The sequence below is a fragment of the Rhagoletis pomonella genome, unplaced genomic scaffold, assembly GCF_013731165.1.
Source record: "Rhagoletis pomonella isolate Grant_MI unplaced genomic scaffold, Rhpom_1.0 Rhpom_scaffold_00005, whole genome shotgun sequence".
NCBI classification, from domain to species: domain Eukaryota; kingdom Metazoa; phylum Arthropoda; class Insecta; order Diptera; family Tephritidae; genus Rhagoletis; species Rhagoletis pomonella.
The window spans coordinates 77,850,989-77,870,160 of NW_023458559.1; the positions used below are offsets into that span (position 1 = coordinate 77,850,989).

The 19,172-nt window shown below is 35.2% G+C and overlaps 1 protein-coding gene across 2 annotated transcripts in view; it reads left to right on the forward strand.

Annotated features, from left to right (window-relative positions):
* The first annotated feature begins 17,537 nt into the window (after positions 1-17,537).
* The window catches only part of LOC118739644, a 260,844-nt gene continuing 259,209 nt past the window's right edge, over positions 17,538-19,172 (forward strand). For both annotated transcript variants that reach the window (XM_036471088.1, XM_036471090.1), the window contains exon 1: positions 17,538-18,475. The gene's annotated coding sequence lies outside the window, so the exon portion shown is untranslated. The remainder of the gene's footprint in view (positions 18,476-19,172) is intronic.

The following is a 19,172-nucleotide window of genomic DNA, read 5'->3' on the forward strand; positions in this document are numbered from 1 at the left end:
AAAGATTGCCATTGAAAATTTATTTTATTGTTTCCTCGCGTACATACGAGTGTATGTATGTAGTACAGTAGTACCAAACGAGTATACAACCATCCCACAGTGTCTGATCTAAATATGTTTACCTTTTAATGTTACAGTCGACAGACCAGAGGTCCTTTAAATCACTGAATAAATACTAAAAGGCAAATATCAAACGCCTATTAGGACTGAAGCGTGGGCGACAGCAATAATTACCGCAGCATACTGACGTTACAACAACAAAAATCAGTTTACAAATGCAGGGCCGTAACAACATTGGTAAACGTAAAGTCGTAAAATAGCCACAATGACACATCAAACGTGTAACACGCCGGAAAAGCAACATGGAACAATTCACCGCAGCCACGACAATGGCAATTGATATGGACCACACACAAGCTGACGCAGCAAAGTGGTATACTACACAATGACAGTCAATGTCCATATGAGCATACCTATGTGTATGCACAAAAGCAATGGAAATATCCCAGCAAACATTTCGAGTCATAAATGAGCCTTTAAGGAGCCCCATTTCGGAGCCTTTATGCTCATAATGAGCTCATTTAAGAGTCAGAAATGAGGGTGTTTCAATTCCTGCGAAGGTCGATGGTTATGTATACATCAAATGAGCCTCAATATGAGTGATATTGGACTCTTATTGGCCTCATATTCAGCTAATTTTGGACTCTTTGTGAGGCTCTTAAATGACTCTTATTGGCCTCATAAATGCCTACTTTCGGAGTCTTATTTTATGCTGTTTGAGAGTCATATTTCTTACCTACGTAGAACTCCTTTCGGACTCATATATTCTGAACGCTCAGAATATGTCTGCGGGGATGTAGTCTCACATACACATGTCTAGATAAAGAATTTCTTAGTTTTTGATTTTCTTTAGGCAGCTGGCACGGAAATGTACTACGTTTTGCCGCTGCACAGTTCGGCCGAAATCGAGAAGTGCGGCCAAAATTCGAGGCGTTGAAAAAATGATTCGAGATTTCGAACTAGGGGGTTTTCGGGGTTACTAATTACCAATCCGCTGTCAAAATTGCAAAATTCAAAATGGCAAATCCATTATGGCGCCTGGTAAATTTCGAGCTACTTTAAGCGTAACATTATTATACTTAAATTAATTGGGCTACAAAACTGTATACTCAAACTCTTTCTGTGAAATCTAATAAAAAAGCTGGACATTTTTACATACAGGTGAAACTAATATGTATAAGCGTTAAAAAAAAAAAACCCAAAATATAAGGAGCAGAGATGAGCTCCCCAGTTTTGCTTTATTTTGTAACTAATACTTTCCTACGTAAACTATAATAGGTTTAAAAGCAGCATTCGACAGCGTTTTGTTACTGTTGCATTTAACAACTCAAATTTTGTTTAAAAATTAATAATTAATTAAATATAATTAAATAATTAAAGAGAGGACTTAGGGTACAGGTCGTTACAGTGAACAGTTTTTGCTTCTTAGGTGATCCCTTTAGCCAACTTGATGTCAAAAAAGGCCTATCTAGAAACTTTATTTTCTCGAATTTTGGCCGCACTGTGCGCCGGTGGGTTTTGCGCACTTTTTCTTATACGGGAAAGTACGGAAATTATTTCAAATAAATTTTTGCTTTAAACTAAAAATATAAAAACGTGTGCGTTCTATACGTTCTTTTTTCGTAGGATTCAGGAGACTTCAGGTTCAATTGCTAGTTCCTCTAAATATTAAAAAACAAAAAATCCTTACTACTTTCTTTCGTAAATATAAGGCAAGTATTAGGGATATGAGCGACTTAATAATGGTAAGGGATTTTTGTTAGCTTTGAGTTGTGTCGTTTTTGCAAAAGAACATCTATATGTAGACTTTCCACACATTTACATGTAAAACGAAATCACTGCACTTCGAACTTATTAAGCTGCTGTTGGTGACAATAAATTATGCATTGATTTTAATTTCATGTTGATAATGATAGGCGGGCATGTAATTAATGTTTTGAGTGGTAAAATAGTCGGAAAAAATCTGGAAATTTTCAGCACACTTATACCTTGAAGTTGCCTTTCAGTGCATTTCCATTTAAGACTCATTTTAATAACAGAAAGAAAAGATAAATGTCGCAAGGGATCGGTTGACTATATGACGAGTCTATGATTTCTTTCATTTTCTTTCCAGTCAACAAAAACTTCGTCGAACACAAACCAATCAACGTTTATTCGCTTGAAAAAAAAACGCACTAATTTCGAAACAGTTGGCAATAAAATCGAAGAGTGTGAAATGTTCGCTTCGCCCGCCAAATAAATCCGCAATTTTGCGCTACGGCAGCAACCATCATGCCTACGTTTTCAGCCTCCACTACGCACAATCAACCACTTGGACACCAACTTTTGCCAACTAAATACTAAAAGTATTTTTTTTTTATAGTGACCGCTCAGCGCAAAGTTTCTCCTTTACCAAAAACGTTTCGCCGGTCGATTCGAAGTTCGCACTCTCAAAGTAAGTACTTTTTGCGATTTTTAATTTCACTTTAGTCAACACTCCAACTAAGTATTTGCCACAACTACGTACATATGTACATACTTGCTGAGCCCATCTCTTTCACTTATGCTTAGCAAACCATTCTGGTTCATTTAGAAAACTCGAAGTGTGTGTATTTAAAGTTTTATGAACTGTTTAAAAATGCCAAGGAATTATAAATATAGAAAAAAGCTTTGAATTTTTTTAAGTTTTTACCTGGCCAGTAGTGCTAACGAAGGTAAAACTTTCATTTATTGACATTTCGCAGTGTGGTAAAGCAAAGTTACGGTCCACCGATCACAAAACATAGCTGAGGAAGCTGAAAAGGCGATAATGCTTGCATTATAATAATTATCGTAATGTAGTACAGTATACCACAGGCACTTTTTGGGTTATATTAGATTTTTTCAATCAACTCTGCTACTTGGGAACTTGATTGAAACTTATTTTACAACTAAAGTTCCACTTTACTCGTATAGTAAACGATGGTTACAAAAAAACTTGTACGCTTGCTAGAGATGTCAAAAATACCCAAAGTTTCCCTACCCTAAGGTGGTAAACAGGAGTCAAATGTTAAGCTCTCACCCCCTAGGATTTTTTTAAATGAAAAACCAAATATCCGTATCTTTTGTTTAAAAAAAAAATATATATATATTTTGAACTGCCTCAATGCCCATGGGGTAGGAGATTTTTAAAGTTTAAGTACCTTAACTCGCTTATAAGTAAAGCAGAAATAAAATATTATAATAGAGAGACATTTTAGCATTATTTGGGTATTTAACCTTCGATTATTAAATGCTTATTATTTTTTATGAAAGTGTAGCTCGTTATCTAACAAAAACCATGTAAGTTAAAATTTCAAACTTTGGAAATTTTAGTTTTTTAATTAGATTTCTTACAAATATACTGAGTACGCAATTTTGTAGATCATTCAATTTTAGTGCAAAGTGCATATTTTAAATAGCTTAGACTTACCGTTGATTTTTGGACATTTTTTTTTGCCGAAGGTGTTGCTCAGTTTCTCTATACAAAAAAGATGCCGAACACACTTTGTACTGGAGAAAATGCGCAACAAAAACATTCTAAAGTCAAAGGTAAGTTCTATCTACTTCAAACTTTCAAGCTTTTTATTATATTAAATATTATAATAAATATAGTCTACAAAGCTGCATACTCAAAAATATTCTAAAAAATCTGATTAACAGCCGGTTTCACCAGCAATTTAAATGGAAAATGATTTTTTTAATTTCTGTCAATTTGCATATGAAATTTTTCACTTAAATTGCTTTCGTGAAATTGGCTGTAAGAAGTTTAAAATTTTGATAAACATTTTTTGAAATTCATCGAATTTCTATAAGTGTGCTACAAAGTTTGAAATTTTGATTTACTTAGTTTTTTTAGACGGTAAGCTATACATACATATGTTTTAAACAAAGGAAAGTAGCCAAAACTTTCTAAAATATAATTTCTTATCTTTACATTCTCGCCACCGTATGTACGTATAAAAACGTGGGGTAAAACCCGCGGGTGTATGCAATATTTTTCACGTCGAATTTTGCCATCAATATCGGCAGGTTGGGTGGCTCAATCTCTTTCAGATCTGCATGCAACAATTTGCTGTTGCTCTTCTCTCCACAATAAAAGGCACGCTTTCCCGAAAATTTTACGTAATCAAAATCGCGGCTGCCAGAAATTTGGGGTTTCGCATCGCATTCCCATTCGCGGTTTGTTTGACTCGTTACCCTTTTCTTTTGTGGTTGTCCGTACTATACGGGACAATAATTAATTTGGCACAACAAAAACGTTCAGCGGCGATATTTGTCTGTACCACAATCAGCACCGTCGCATAACCGCACCTGCCGCCTCCCACGAAGATACTATTCGAAATTATTTTGAATAGGTTCATTAGTTGCAACCCTTTTGTTATGTACCGCAACTGATCTGCGTGGGGTTTTGGGTGCAATGTTTCATTGAGCGGTCTTAATTTTTTAGATACTCACTGCCAATTTTCTGCTTTCCTTTTCTGTTTGCTACCTTAGTTTTGTGGTTAGGCAGTTAAATAACCATTGTACCAGGTCGGCTTAGGTAAATTGAAACTTGGCGGTGAATAATGGTATTTGGTAACTGAATTCGATTTATCACTAGATTAGGATGGTTCGCCTGTTTTTAAAGGAATGCCATTGGGAGGATTAAAGCAGTCAACAAAAACGATAAACTAGATAGAACTTTTGCCTACAACCATAGATGCCCATAGAAAGACAAGGTGGGAAAGGATTTGGCTGCCTTCAGCGTCAATCAAGAAGGTGTACTGGTGCAATTAAATAATGGGTAATCATCCGTCAATAATTTATTCCAATAAATCATTTAATAAATGCATATAAACCGACTTCAAAAAACTGAGGAGGTTTAAAATACGTCGGAATATTTATTTTTTGTGGACCACGTTAACCAGTTTCAATAATTATTTTTTTTTAGTGGAAAGGTGGTGTCTCCGATGTAGTCCCATACTAAGTTGGTTAAGAGGGTCATGAAGAAATTAACGGTAATCCTAAATATTGATATGAGAATTGAAGTCGGTTTTATTTTTTGCTAAAAATTACTTGTTTTATATTTGCACAATATGGTCATCCTTCACTTAATGAAAATGCAGACACTGAAGTAGTGCTGTTGCGAATGTTGATACAACCTTTGAGGTTTTAAAAGCTTCAATATTTTAAATTAGATTTTATAACTATGCAGTTCTATAGTCCATTATATTTTAGTATAATTAATCGCATTGATTTTTTATAAATCTTTTTACGCACGATCTTGAAAGTATTCTCCTATTTAATTATTTTCGTCCCAGATGCAAGGTTATTCTTTACTACACTAAAATTGTATGGGCTTCAAAACTGAATACTCGAAATATTAAAAAAAAACTCTGATTAAAAAGTTTGAAATTTGAAGACAGTTTTTAGAGTTCTATGAAGTTTGCAAAAGTTTTAAATAGTTTATGGAATAAGAGCCATGCTTAAACAAAAACTTGACGGAAAGTATTTAAAATTAACAAGAAATTTTTAAGCAAAAAATAAAACCGACATCCTTTCTCATACACAAATTTTAGATTATCGTTAATTTATTGATGATCCAATGATCGGATTTAAAAATAAGTTAGTATGAGACCACCTGTGAGGTAACACCTTTCCTTTAAAAAAATAATTATAGAAATCGGTTAACATTCATACAAAAAAATATATATATTCCGACGAACTGATAACCTTCTCCTTTTTGCGAAGTCGGCTAAAAATATTGGAAATTAAAAAAAATCCTTCATAACTACACATTTCGGGTGTACGGTGATAGGTATATTTTTAGGTATGTTCTGTATCTGTCATATCAATAGCACCTTGTTTACCACTTTTGTTTATTTTTTTTAATCTAATTAAAAGGTCAAAAATTTTGATGAAAAATCGTTGATTTTTCCTTTGTTTTGTATAAAGCTCGAAAACTGGATTTATATGATTTTTTCTTAAGCATGATCAATTTTAGTTCTCAATATATTGTGAATACTTAAAAAAGAAATGGTGTACGGACACTTTTGCTGTTAAGTGTAGCTTAACTAAATTTTATGATTATATTTTGCATTAAATTTTATGCGTATGTATACCTATATGTATAAAAATTAAACTACTGTTAGCAATAACGACTTTTTTTTGGAAATTTTTTAGCCGTTGCCCCATAAACTAGGGAATTACATATTAAATAAACGAAAACAGTTTGCTAGAAGTTTTAGGGTCTGAGAAAATCGAGAACATATAGTAGGGTATATTTGTGCATCTTTTGTCAGCTTTCACATGACCAGGATGAGTAACATTGATGACAGTGCAACCAGAGAATGTTAATTCGATTTAATTTAATTTAATTAACATTCTCTGGTTAAAGCAATACATATTAACTACTCAATAAATTATATTTAACAAATGGTCATGCATATTTGAAGATCCGGCCACAAAATTGATGTTTGCAATAATTCTTTAGCACAAAATACGTTTATAATAAAATTTTGGAAAATGGGCGTGGCACCGCCCACTTATGACCACATATGTGTATCTCGATAACCGTTCGAGCAATTTGTACCAAACTCGGAATGGTTATTGGGCTTGCCACGTAGAAGCAAAACGCTGCAAATTATTGAAATCGGACTAAAATTACACCCACTTTTTATATAACGGTAAATTTCAGAAATCCTTGAAACTTCGATATTTTGAAATTTAAAGACGCTAATTTACACAAAATTGATACTAACAACATCATTCCCTTGAAAAGAAGTAATTTTGGAAAATGGGCGTGATACCGCCCACATATAACTATACAAGTTTATCGAAGATGCTTGAAATAGGGATAAAACCACCCCTGCTTTCCATGTAGAGGTAGTTTTCGGAAAGGTGAAAAAACTACATTTAATAACTGCGTCGGGTATCTAATGTTCAGCTCCGCCCGAACTTAGACTTTTTACTTGTTGTCCTTATCATAGGCTTAAATTTAAATCGGTGTATTACTCTGATATAATTTAGTAACATTCCTTTCTGTCATATAAATTTATTTTGGCATTAAGTTCTCTCTTTCCATTTTCGTAAATTTGGTGAGATTTATCGAAATTTTAGGGCCGTTTGCCAATATAACAGCAAAGTTTTCACAATCATCGTTCCACATTTTAAATTCGGTGTCCACAATTTTACAGAGAGTTGTCGCATTTGCACTAAGATCTAAGCCTAGAAGGCGAAACTACACAAATAAATTCGAAAAAGTCAAAACCAGTAAAGTCAGACCACTGTTCTGAAGCATACTTTTCCAATTTTAAAACGCTTGAAACTAGAAGTTTTCACTTAACATCAAATGCCAGAAGATACATGCGGTAAGCTCATTTGCATGAGCTTTAGTTTTCGTAAACTAAATAATTGGTTGAGTGCAGCTCATTGACTTCGTGCAGGTATGTGCGTTACAACGGGGGCTTGCGAATTGTAGCAACTACGAACTTCTAAAGGCAGAGCAGCAGTACATTTAAGCCAAACAAAACCCCCTATCTTTCTTGAAACGTAGGAAGCCACGGAAAAGAAATCATTGGAGACGAGTAAAGGGGCATTTAATGCCACAATATATTTTACATACAAATGTATGTACAAATGAATAGTTCGCTGTAGATGTTTGAATTCAGTCTACGTCTGCATATTCACCCGAAAATTGTGACTTCATTTAAGTAACAAAACATACACAGCCATACCACCTGTAAGTAATTTTAAAACGAAGAGGAGAGGAAAACCGAGCCAAAACGTTACGCTAGTGAGCCATGTAAATATAAACGTACATGTGCAAGAGTTTCACCATTTTCTTATTTGTTGAAAAGTTTGATACTTCTTAGCGAAATTCGTTGCACGTCGTCGCCGTTGCAGCAAACTGTCAACTGCGGCTTTGCATTGTCTACCTTTGCCGCTACTAGGGATTGTAAAAGTGCGACATTTGGCGCTCATTTTATCAAATTTTCGTGGTTGCCACTTTGTCTCTTCGCTTTATACTTTTCATGTTAAGTTTTCTTTACTGGTGCAATGTATCCTTTCACCATTTCATCTGCGGCGATACTGCGCTGGAACTTAGCTCATTGGCGCGTGCACCCATCGCTTGTGTTCACGTTTCGTTAAGCATTTCCTTACCTGCATATGCAATGACTAAAAATATGTGGGTGTCGGAGCTTGTGGCATAAAAATTTACTCGTAATTGTGGTTGTACTCCAGTCTATTAAAATACATCCCCCTCACGAGTGAAGTCAACCGCTGTTGCATGCACCTAAACACTCCCATATGAGTAGGGATGCAAACGGTGTATCGATGTTTATGAAACATCGAAAATATCGGTAAAAAATTCGATGTTTACAAATTTCTAATTTTGCTAAATTGACTATACATCGCTGTCAGTTTCTACAATGTTTTAAACATCGAATTTAGTGCGGCTCAGACTTCGTTTTGATTCAAATTACGCATTGTTTTTCTGCCGATGTATTTTAAAATCGATGTTGATTTCTCCGATGTATAGAAACACTGCACTCCTGCAATAAAAATGTGTTTTTGTAACTCTTTCTTTTTTTGCTTCTGGCCATTTTTATATCCACCCAACTAAAAGCTCATTCCCATTAACTTCAATTTGTTTTCGTTAGTTTAACAGTAGCAGATGCATCGTAGATCTGACAATAAATATGCATGTTCCTGCACGTGTTACTTTACAGAAGGGATTATATTTGCCACTGGTATATTTAGTTTTTTTCTTTTTAAATTTTTTTTATCGTTTATATTATTCCCTTAAGCTTTTGAGCTAATGTTATAAAATATACACATTCAGGTAATAGGACTAAATAACGGACGAATTACAAAGTTTTCCTGTTTATATATATATTATTTCAAGATTTTTTTTTAGTTCAAGTCTTACTACTACAAGTCAAGTTACTAAATACCTAAGCGAGATAAACGCAGGCCTTTTGGTAGGAATATGTGGATTAGCTTTTCATGCTATATGTAGTACCCGCCATCCATGTACTATACATATACATTAAAGAATCTGTACAATTTAATTAAGTCTACTACATAAGATCCAAACAGAAGGACTAAAAGAAAATCCTCAGAATCTTTTCTCAACCAAATATAATAAAATTCTTCTTCAGCGAACAGCATGATCAGCATGACTTCTTAGGAATGATAAACCTGGTAGACTAGATGTCTGTGTGTGTGTGTAAATTTTGTCCATATAATTTTGTGTGAAAATTAGACTTTTGAAAAGAAAATTTGTACAAAATCGAAGCTAAACATCTGCGTTACCTTTAGCCACCACAGCGATTCTGGTCGATTTGAACAAAGCACGCCAGCGGTTTATTTTCTGTGCCAACTGAAGCCAATTAGATTTGTCAGGTGAAGCCAAGTCATTCTTCACCTGTTCTTTCCATCGTAGAGAAGGCCTTCTTCTTCCTCTGCCAAGAGCATCGCTATCTGCGTTGTAAATTTTCAGAGCTGGAGCGTTTTTGTCCATTCCAGCGGAGGTCGACAAGGTCGATCCAGCGGAGGCTGCACGATGTACATGTCGTTGTAAAGCTCATACAGCTTATCGTTGCATCGCCTAAGATGCTCGCCATCACCAGTGTACAAAGTACCGTAAATCTTCGTCAGAATCTCTCTCCTGAAAACTTCAAAGGCCGCCTCCTCAGACGTTTTCATTGTCCATACTTCTGCTCCATACATCACCACAGCCATCATGAGTGACTTCGTCTACTTTCTCGAACTTACCACTTCATGCCGAGACGCTTATGATCTGACAGTTGCGCTCGTTTTTTGCGATGATGTGGCTACAAGAAATTGTGGCAACACTTCAGTATTTGTCGTACGGTGAATACCTGGGCTATGGTGGATATGACAGGGCTAAGGCCACACTGATAAGGTATAATATATTCCTTGACGGTAGGCTTTAGTAAAATGCCCATTCTAATGGTCTGTTTATGGCAACTTACCGTTACTTACAGGCTCTCACATAAATATTCTCTTAAATGGATGTTGCTTATAATTGAACAACCGAAACTTAACGTAACTTAATGCCACGTCGAATCTGTTTCAATGTGATTTTCTAAGTTCTACGTTCCGTTAAGTTAAGTAAAGTTGCCATAATCAGGCTTTAACGGCCCCGCATAAGTATGTAGCTCGCGTTGCGCGCGATTTTTGTGTGGCTCTGTAGGCGGCATCTGTAGAGTTGTTTCTGATTAATCTGCAGCTTAATATTTACTCATTATTGTACGTATATCGAACAGGTGTGTAAATCCAAAAGTTGTTTTCTTAAAGCAACGTTAGCGGTTATATCGAGCTTACCCTTTATTTTCTATAGTTTTTAGAAAGGTAATGGGGATCCTTTTGAACTAAGATGTACCTATGGCGCTAGTTCAAATACCAAGCTAAGCAGTATACATACTTAACATACAAATGAACAAATATTCATAAGCGCTTAGTAACGATTCAATTAAAATACTCTTGCCACAAGTAATGTAAAGTAATTAGTTTCTACGTCGACTTCCTTGTCCCCCTAAACCGTAATAATGTATCGGAAAAGAGTACCAACCAATTTTGTTCATTCTAATATAGTTACTCATCTTCTCGTTTGACTTGGTAAACAGCACTAAATTATAATGCTGAAAGCATTACAAAATGGTTCCCAAAACAATGAGCAATAATTGCATCTCAACTCATTTAGTTTTGCAGAAATCTGACATTGCCACACAATTAGCGCTAAATTATGCAATGTAAATGCTACGAAATCATTCGGAAGACACAAATGTATACAATTCCATACATATATAAATATGTGTATGTATATATATACCACATGTAAAAGCTTGTCAATTCGCTTAGTAGTTAATATGTAGATAAGGAGGTACCTCGAAGAATAGTAAATGAAAATTAATTGAATACACTAATTTATAAAAGTTTTCATGTACAACGAGGTAGAACAGAAGCTGATTACAGTACGTTTAGAGTTTTCTCTGTCACTGGCACAAAAGGATAAATATGTATGTACATACATACATTACCTTCGCACTCATACCACCTGTTGTACGATTCAAAGGACAATCAAATTTCGCGAGCTTGCCAGCCAACGGTTGCAAGATAATAGACAATGTGAACATTCCCACCCAGAAATTTGTTGTGACACTTGAAGAAAAAATAACCATTAAATTTTGCAGGCGTAAACGAACAACGGACGGCATGTAAGTAGCCTGAGTATAGTTTTCTGCACGCATTGTTTTCGCCAAAAATAAAGCGGAATCGGACTCAAAGACACCACCGCTTTGTGCAGAGGTGTATTTCTTTAATGAAAAAAAATGCGCTAAAATTTTAAAACTGACTGCCTTTAGTGGTGTGAAAAAGTAATGCAACGGCTGCGATTGTGGTCACACTTAGTTCGTGGAAAGCTTATTTAGAAGGAGTATATACGCAGTACACCACTAGCGAGTAATGAGAGACGAGCCATTTACATACATACATATATAATTATTTACATACTTATGTGTGCATATATATGACGTTGAAATCACAAAATCATTACCGTTGCTTGACCGCAGCACAGTTGAATAAAGAAGGGATGTACGACACTCGTTGCCCTTTATAAGAGTCCCTATCTTCACTTTTTCTTTTACGTTAGGTGTTTTTTACCTTAATTCATATCGTCATTAGACACGAATAAAGGAGCGCTAGGGTTTTGACGGCGAAACAAGGCGGGTAAAAAAAAGATAACGAAAAAACTCGCTTACAAAATTTTACATAAAAAGACGCTTAAGAAAAAATTCGGCGAAGAAAGACGCGTAACCTAATTGACGGCGAAGAAAAACGCGTAAAAAAAGGACTTTCACTTTAGAGAATTTACGTACTGTTACGCCCGCAAACATAGTTTCACTGCGAAAATAAGTTTGCGCATCTTTCTTCGCCGTCAACTTGTTAAAAGCATAAACAGACGGCAGCGTTGATCCGGATTAACTCGGGAATTAACTGCAATTGATCCGGATTGAGTCCGAGTTAATCCAGATCATCGCTGCCGTCTGTTTAAGCTTTAAAATTCTTTCCTCGCTGAAGTTTTTTTCGTGATCAACTTTTGAGCTTGCGCCTTTTTTCGTGTCAGTAATATGCGAATGATTCGCATCGTTTTAAACAATCACAACGACTTTCGCATTGGCATGAAATTATGCGAATGCGAATACTCAACAAGTTCTGCTAAAAGTCTTATAAGCAACCTGGAAGGAATTTTGTATTTCCCGATCGAAAGAAGAGGCTCGGTTATGGAATCTGGGGACATTAAAAAATGTGAAATTAAAGCTCAATGGATGGCAATGTATCTTAAGGAAAAAAAGTTTCGATTTGTGGACGAGCCTCTGAGAAATCGCCTCATAGGCAAAAAGGTGGCAAAATTACTTTTTCTGAAATATAATATGTCTCTTTTGAACCTTGACTACATATTAGATTAAAACAATTTTGTATGTTCCAATTGTAATTTTTACAATTTGTAGGTTATAAAAACAATAACTTAAGTTGGTTATACAATTCGCGAATGTGAAATACATACATAAATATGCTGTGTAGGTACGACATTCGAAACATCCCTGATGTACACATTCAGACTGCGGACACTACTGTGTATTTGTGGAACTAACAGAGAGAGGCAAGCAACGTTTTGGCATATTCAAAATTATGAAAAACAATAAAAATGACAAACGATTACTCTGCAATTTCGCAACCGACTACAGTTAAATAAATGAAATTGCATTCAATTTTGTGCTTGAACGGGGAACCGGCAGACTCCCACAGTGTGTTGGATACTGTTTGTTTGTACATAAGTTGAAGTGAACAAAAGTCAACTACTGACCAAAAACGAAGCAGCGATCAAAAAGGCATGCAGAAAAAGCAAAAAAAAAAATAGAAATGTCAAGTGTCAAAGCTAAATTGGGCAAGCAGAAGCATTTCTGCCAGCAGGAAATTTATGATTTTCAATAGGCTGAATGTAATTAATTTGTAAATACGAGTATTATTGCATTTTGCCTAACCGGGACACATTTTTTCTACGTTGAGAGTCACTATGTTACCCTAAAGGACAACAAAAGCTACATTTGAGTATAAATATACAAACTCGAAAACATTCCAAATACATACAAATATGTTTATTAAATTTCCAAAAATATGAATTTCGTTTTGACAGTGGGAAATACGAGTATGTATCTACATACATTTCGTTTGCCGAGTATTTCCTTTTAATTGAAAAATTTGCAGTTAAAATAACTTAATAAATAATTAATAAATTAATTGTTTTTAATTAATTGATTTTCGTGATAATAGTCACGCCGAAATCGCGGTTATCGTAGACGACTAGAAAAATGATCAGTCCACGTTTACGCGGATCGGGCAATGCTTGATAAGAAGGTTGGTAGTGTTGTCCACAAGTAAACAATACCAGTGGTACTAGTTTGAAACGATACCTTGTCTATATGTTTATCTATGTACATATGTATATTTTCACAGACAGCTAGCTGTATTTAAATCCTTTCAGAAAAATATAGCGGCCTTCAATAGAAGTTGTTTGCCAGAATACTTTCGCCATCCCAGAATGATTAACACATAAAGACTCTTCATAAAATACCACTGCTGTTCTCACCGGACACAGCCAGGTAGGAATAAATGTAGCTCGACAAGGTTTTCCGATGAGCGATTACTGCAGGTTTGCATGGCCTCTGTTGAGAAGGAAACCAGCACCTTTTTTGTCACGTTCCGCCACTAGCCGAATGAAGAACAAAATTTTCATGTATCAAATTTTTTTGCGATTTATCGAGCAAAATGATAACAGGAGTCTTTTTATATATTAACTGAGCTCAAAATAAAAAAATGAGGAATAGAGATAACTGTAAACCCCCTCCTTTTGGATGATGAAAGGGATGTGGTATGTAATGTGCCACAAGTGATTTTTTGCAAAATTCTTATAAATACTGAGGTTGAATCGGAAGTTTCGTATGGGACAAATTTCAACCAACTTCTTGAATTTATTAAAGATTTTATCACGTGTATCGCTAATATTTGATGAGATATCCAAAAATGCATATTCCAACACAATGAGCTTTTTTAAATATAATGAAAAAATAATTGTTTTTTTACTGACGCATCCCTGCTTAAGATTTTGGGTAGTTTCACTCAAATTATAAGTATTTACCTGTCAGTATATTTATATGTTCATCATGTTTGCAAACTTTTACACTAGCATATCTTTTTTATTTAATGTTTCTGCAATAAAAAAAGAAAAAGGTCAAGGATCTAACCAACCAGAAACCTACTTAGTTTTACAAATAAAATACAAATCAATTTATAAGCTTACCATTCGTATTTTTTTGCTTTCTTTGTTTTGGGTATTTACACATTTTTTTTATTTGTTGAATTTGAGGATGAAAAGTTGTGGCATTAAGCAATCAGAATGGCATAAAGCTAAACGAAAAAGAAAGGAGCTACAAAATACGCGAATGCAGCGGCAGTGGGGGCGAAAAGTTTGCGCAACCGGCAATAGCATAGCAACAGGAATGCAAGAAAACGCGGTTTAGGTACAGAGGAAAATTGAGTTGTGTTGTCTGTGCTTAGTTGGTTGTAGTTGAGTTTAAGGTACTGACAGCAAAATCAAACCATCAAAGCCAACTCTGAGGTTACAATAAGAAGTAGAATGCAACCGGCAACAGCAGAAAGACAGCCACGCGATAGTACTATAAGGAAACTAACAATGCTGGTTACCTGAGAGGTATCGAATTACGGTCAAGGGCAAAATTCAAAGCATTAAATAGCAAAGCAGCTAAAGGCTTTAAGAAAATGTAGAGAAGAAGAAGAAAACAACAAGGTATCATCACTGGAAGCTAGAACCAGCGCTGGAAGCTTCAATGTCCGACAAAACGCTCAAACGTTTCAGATCGAAAAAAGAAAAACGAAATCGATCATTTTTTGATAGACGGAAGGCACGCTTGCAGTATTTTACACTACAAAAAATATGCGTCCACTAATGCAAGGAAAGCCAAGCCAACTTATTCGCCACTCGATTCTTGCACCTGTTCTCAGAGAGTACTCTTCAACAAACCGCTCATTAAGTACCATCGCCGAAGAAGTAGTTGGCTTTTAGCGTGGCCGAAATAACAACTGGTACGATGAATTTGGTCAGATGAACGCATGCCCGACGACTGGAATTTAAGTGTGCTCTGCCCTATGCACAAGAATGGCGGCCCCGCAATACGCGCCAGCTGCCACAGGATCAGCCCTCTCAACCTCGCCTTAAGACAGTGTGACAGAGCCTTATCAGTGACCTTGTAAAAAAGTTGTCAAAGCTGCCGCTCTTTACCCAACATATGTGCCTATAAGAATGAAAATAAAAATAACAAATCGTCACTTGAGTGGAAGATTGACCTATCTCGGCAGCCAGTTCGAAAATGCGCGATCTAAGAAAAATTTCCAAGAACGCCCTACTTCAGAATTTGACTGAAGAACGCTCTATTTCACCTATTTATTCGAAAAATAAATACTTTGTAATTAAATTGATTTTTAATTTCTAAAAACTTGGTCATCTCTTTCAAAAATATTTTTAAAATGAATCCATTTTAAACCGCTTTCGTTTGACACCCTCATTGTTGTTATATGTATATATTTTATCTAACTTATTAAGTAACTGATCCTTAATTTTGAGAAAAGTGACACCTCTCTTGAAGAATTACCCTATGTGTTAATCCAGGCTAGAAACTGTCTGTGAAATAAGTTCAGCAACAAGCGTACTCACTCATAAACTTTCACATATACACATATTCACATATATGTCCATATGTTAGCACTTTTTAATGCAGTAATAGGTATGTATGTATGTATTTATATACTACCTACCAGAGATGTTGCGAATATTTGCATTCGAATTCGCTATGCGAATGCTTCGCACCATTTTACACATTCGCATTCGCAGCAAATCATACGAATTTTTGTCAGTGTGAATGTGTACATGTCCACTAGGGTTATGATTTTTTTACACTTTTTTTAAATTTTGATCTGCCTGTGCTTGCATTTAATGAACTTTTGTCCATATATTACTTTTTTGGCGATATTTTTGTTGGTTCGTGAAAATACCTCCCGCGCACACTCATTTCATTTACAAGGCCGTTGCATGGCAAAGCCCCATACCTAGTATAAAAATTTGACCGAAATTCCTTTTTGCTTACCAAGTTTTGATTTAAAATCGATGTGTATCAGCACTAAATCCACGAATCTATTTTACTTTAATAAAACCATAAAACATTTGAGAAGAAAAACATGTTTGAATATTAATTTTCTCCACTTAGAAACTGATTATAAATTCCGCTATGCGCGGGAGTTTTTTTTATAATTTATCAAAGTTGTTGTTATTTTTTGGAAATTTATACAAAAGTTCATCGTTTGCCACCACAAGCATTTTAATCTAAAAAAAAAATCATAACCCTAATGTCCACTCTAATATTGCTGAAATGGCTTTAAGTCTGTTTAACCTGAATGCGGAAAATAACCGGCTTTTAGCTTCAGGCGCTAAACGGTTAAGTAGTATATCAAGCAAAATTGAAAGGCCTTCAACAAGTACTGCTAAAAGTCTTATAAGCAACCTAGAAATAATTTAAGATTCCTCCAGCGAGCGCAGGCTCGGATGTAGAATCTGAAGATATTTAAAAATTTAAAATTAAAGCACATGTTAAGGCATATCTTAAAGAAAAACGAGCTCATCTTGGTGAAAATTCTCTCGATAGGTTGGTTGGGCTCATGGGAGGAAAGGCAGCAACATTTTTTTTTTTTGAAATATAATATGCCCCTTTTGAACTTTGACTACTCGAAACATCCCTACTACAGACACGCATATGTGTATGTATGTATACATATGCAATTATTTGTTCCCTGTAAATAATTTTGGGTAAATTTTTCGCATCCCTAGGTCGATAATGCAGTTCAAGAAATTGCTCTAGAGCGCACAGATACTTCGAAAACTAAATCCGAATGAGTAACTTATAACTGGAAGACGTTAATAGCTAGCCAAAACAACCCTATATGCAAGTGCATTCATTCATTGATGAACAAAAACAGTGCTTCCATGTATCGACTGACTACGTGCTACAACAGCGAACGAGAAATCAAAACAAGCGAAAGTAGAAAAAACAACTGATTGTCGAAACAACCACCCCTAAATCAAAACACTAACCAACACTATAAAATGACCACCCTGTTCGCCTAGCGCCACCACCACCACCCCCAGCGTTTGTGATGTTGTTGTTGTCTACTGTCGATGTTTTGCCAGTCTGCGTCGATGCAGGATATCAGTCTCGGCAATGCATAGTGTCGCTGCAACTCAGCGCCGAAGCACCAACAGAGCACCAAAAAATGTTTCTTCCATCACGTTTCGTCGTAACCAACTCCCCGACTCTGTCACTGACTCGGATTTGTGTTTGGCGTGCGTGGTGAGTCCTAGTTGATGTTGGTGCGTTGTCGAAATTGGACGTGGGTGAATCAAACGGGAAAAACGGTTATTTTTTGGTTGGTGTGCTGACAACTGATTCGGTATTAATACGCGTCCGCGACGTTGACGACGGCAGAGTTCTTAGCGCAGCGTTCGTGTCTTGTGTACCGATGAGGCGAGCATTATTGGTTATTAAGAAAATTAAATATTTGCCTGTTAATTTTTTGCGTGTCGCCGGGCTTATGGCGGAACTGTGTTGAAAAATAAATATGTATGTACATATTCGTCTAGAGTCTAGACTATAAGTATACTTATGTACATAGAATACAGGCGAATCGAATAAAAGAGAAAAGTGAAAACGACTATAAAAAATAAACAAATGTTATTGAAAGCAAAGTTGTGTGTATGTGTGAAATAGAAAGAGAGTTTAGCTTTGGAGAAAGCATTTGAAGTCGGAAAGGAAATAACACCAGAAATAGTTATTTAATATTCTTGAAATTAAAACGAAACTAATCGGTAGAATCAATTGGTTCTTTAGTTCTCTGAAAAAAGTTAAAAAATCACATTAGTATGTGAAATATCTTGGAAAATTTGAAAATGTTCTTGTGAAAAAAACTAATAATAAAAGCGTTTCATCTTAGTAAATATTTAAATAAAAATATTCCACCTCAATATGCAAGTATTGTGTGTGATTTAGCATCAATACACCAACAAATAATAACAAAACGAATATAGAAAAATAATAAAAATATTCTTACATAAGTTTGTGTACGAAAATTATCGCCATAAATACTTTTGTTCTAAAAAAGTACATCTGGTGTAATCAGTGTTGGAAGTTATTGCAAGTAAAGAGGAATCGCAAAAAAATAAAAGCAAAGCTGAATATAAGAAATTACTCAAACGGCTTAGGATTACTAAAAATTTGTACAGGTAAAAATAAACGTAACCATATTTTTATAAACTCGAAAGAGGGAGAAATATTATGATATATTTATTAAAATTTTAACTAAATACTGTAAAATTCACACCAGTCCATCTCAAAAATTCATTTAACATCAAGAGTTGTTCAGATGTGTGCTTTACTCAAAATTGTTTGTGTTATGGCAGCGATATACCTATGGCTGGTTTTTACTATGCCATATTTTGACGACAAAATTTGTCGACATATTTTGATAAAACTTTATCTCCATTATCCCTTTCTTTACCGATTATATTATAGACCAAACACGGACAGATTTAGCAGCGCATGTATTCGAATATTCTGATCTAAATTAATCTATAGACCGTTTTATTTTGTGTCTCATATGACAATGTGTTTTCAGGCAACTTTTCGACTTGCTGTAAAGCAGACAGAAATTTTTGGAAAAATTCGAACGCTATGATTTCTATCAAAAAAATGCTTCCATATTCACGATGAAAACTCAAAACGAAAATGTATGTGAAATTTTTTGTCAATTATGGTATTTTTTAATATTGCTTTGAATCAGCTTAATAGAAAGATCAGGTCTTTTAACATAAAGATTATTAATAAAAGGATTGGGCCTTTTTTATTTTTCCGGGCTATAAAGGTTTTAGAGTACCTTTAACCTGTCGCGTCGCTCCGTCGGGCCACGCCGGCACCGATCAC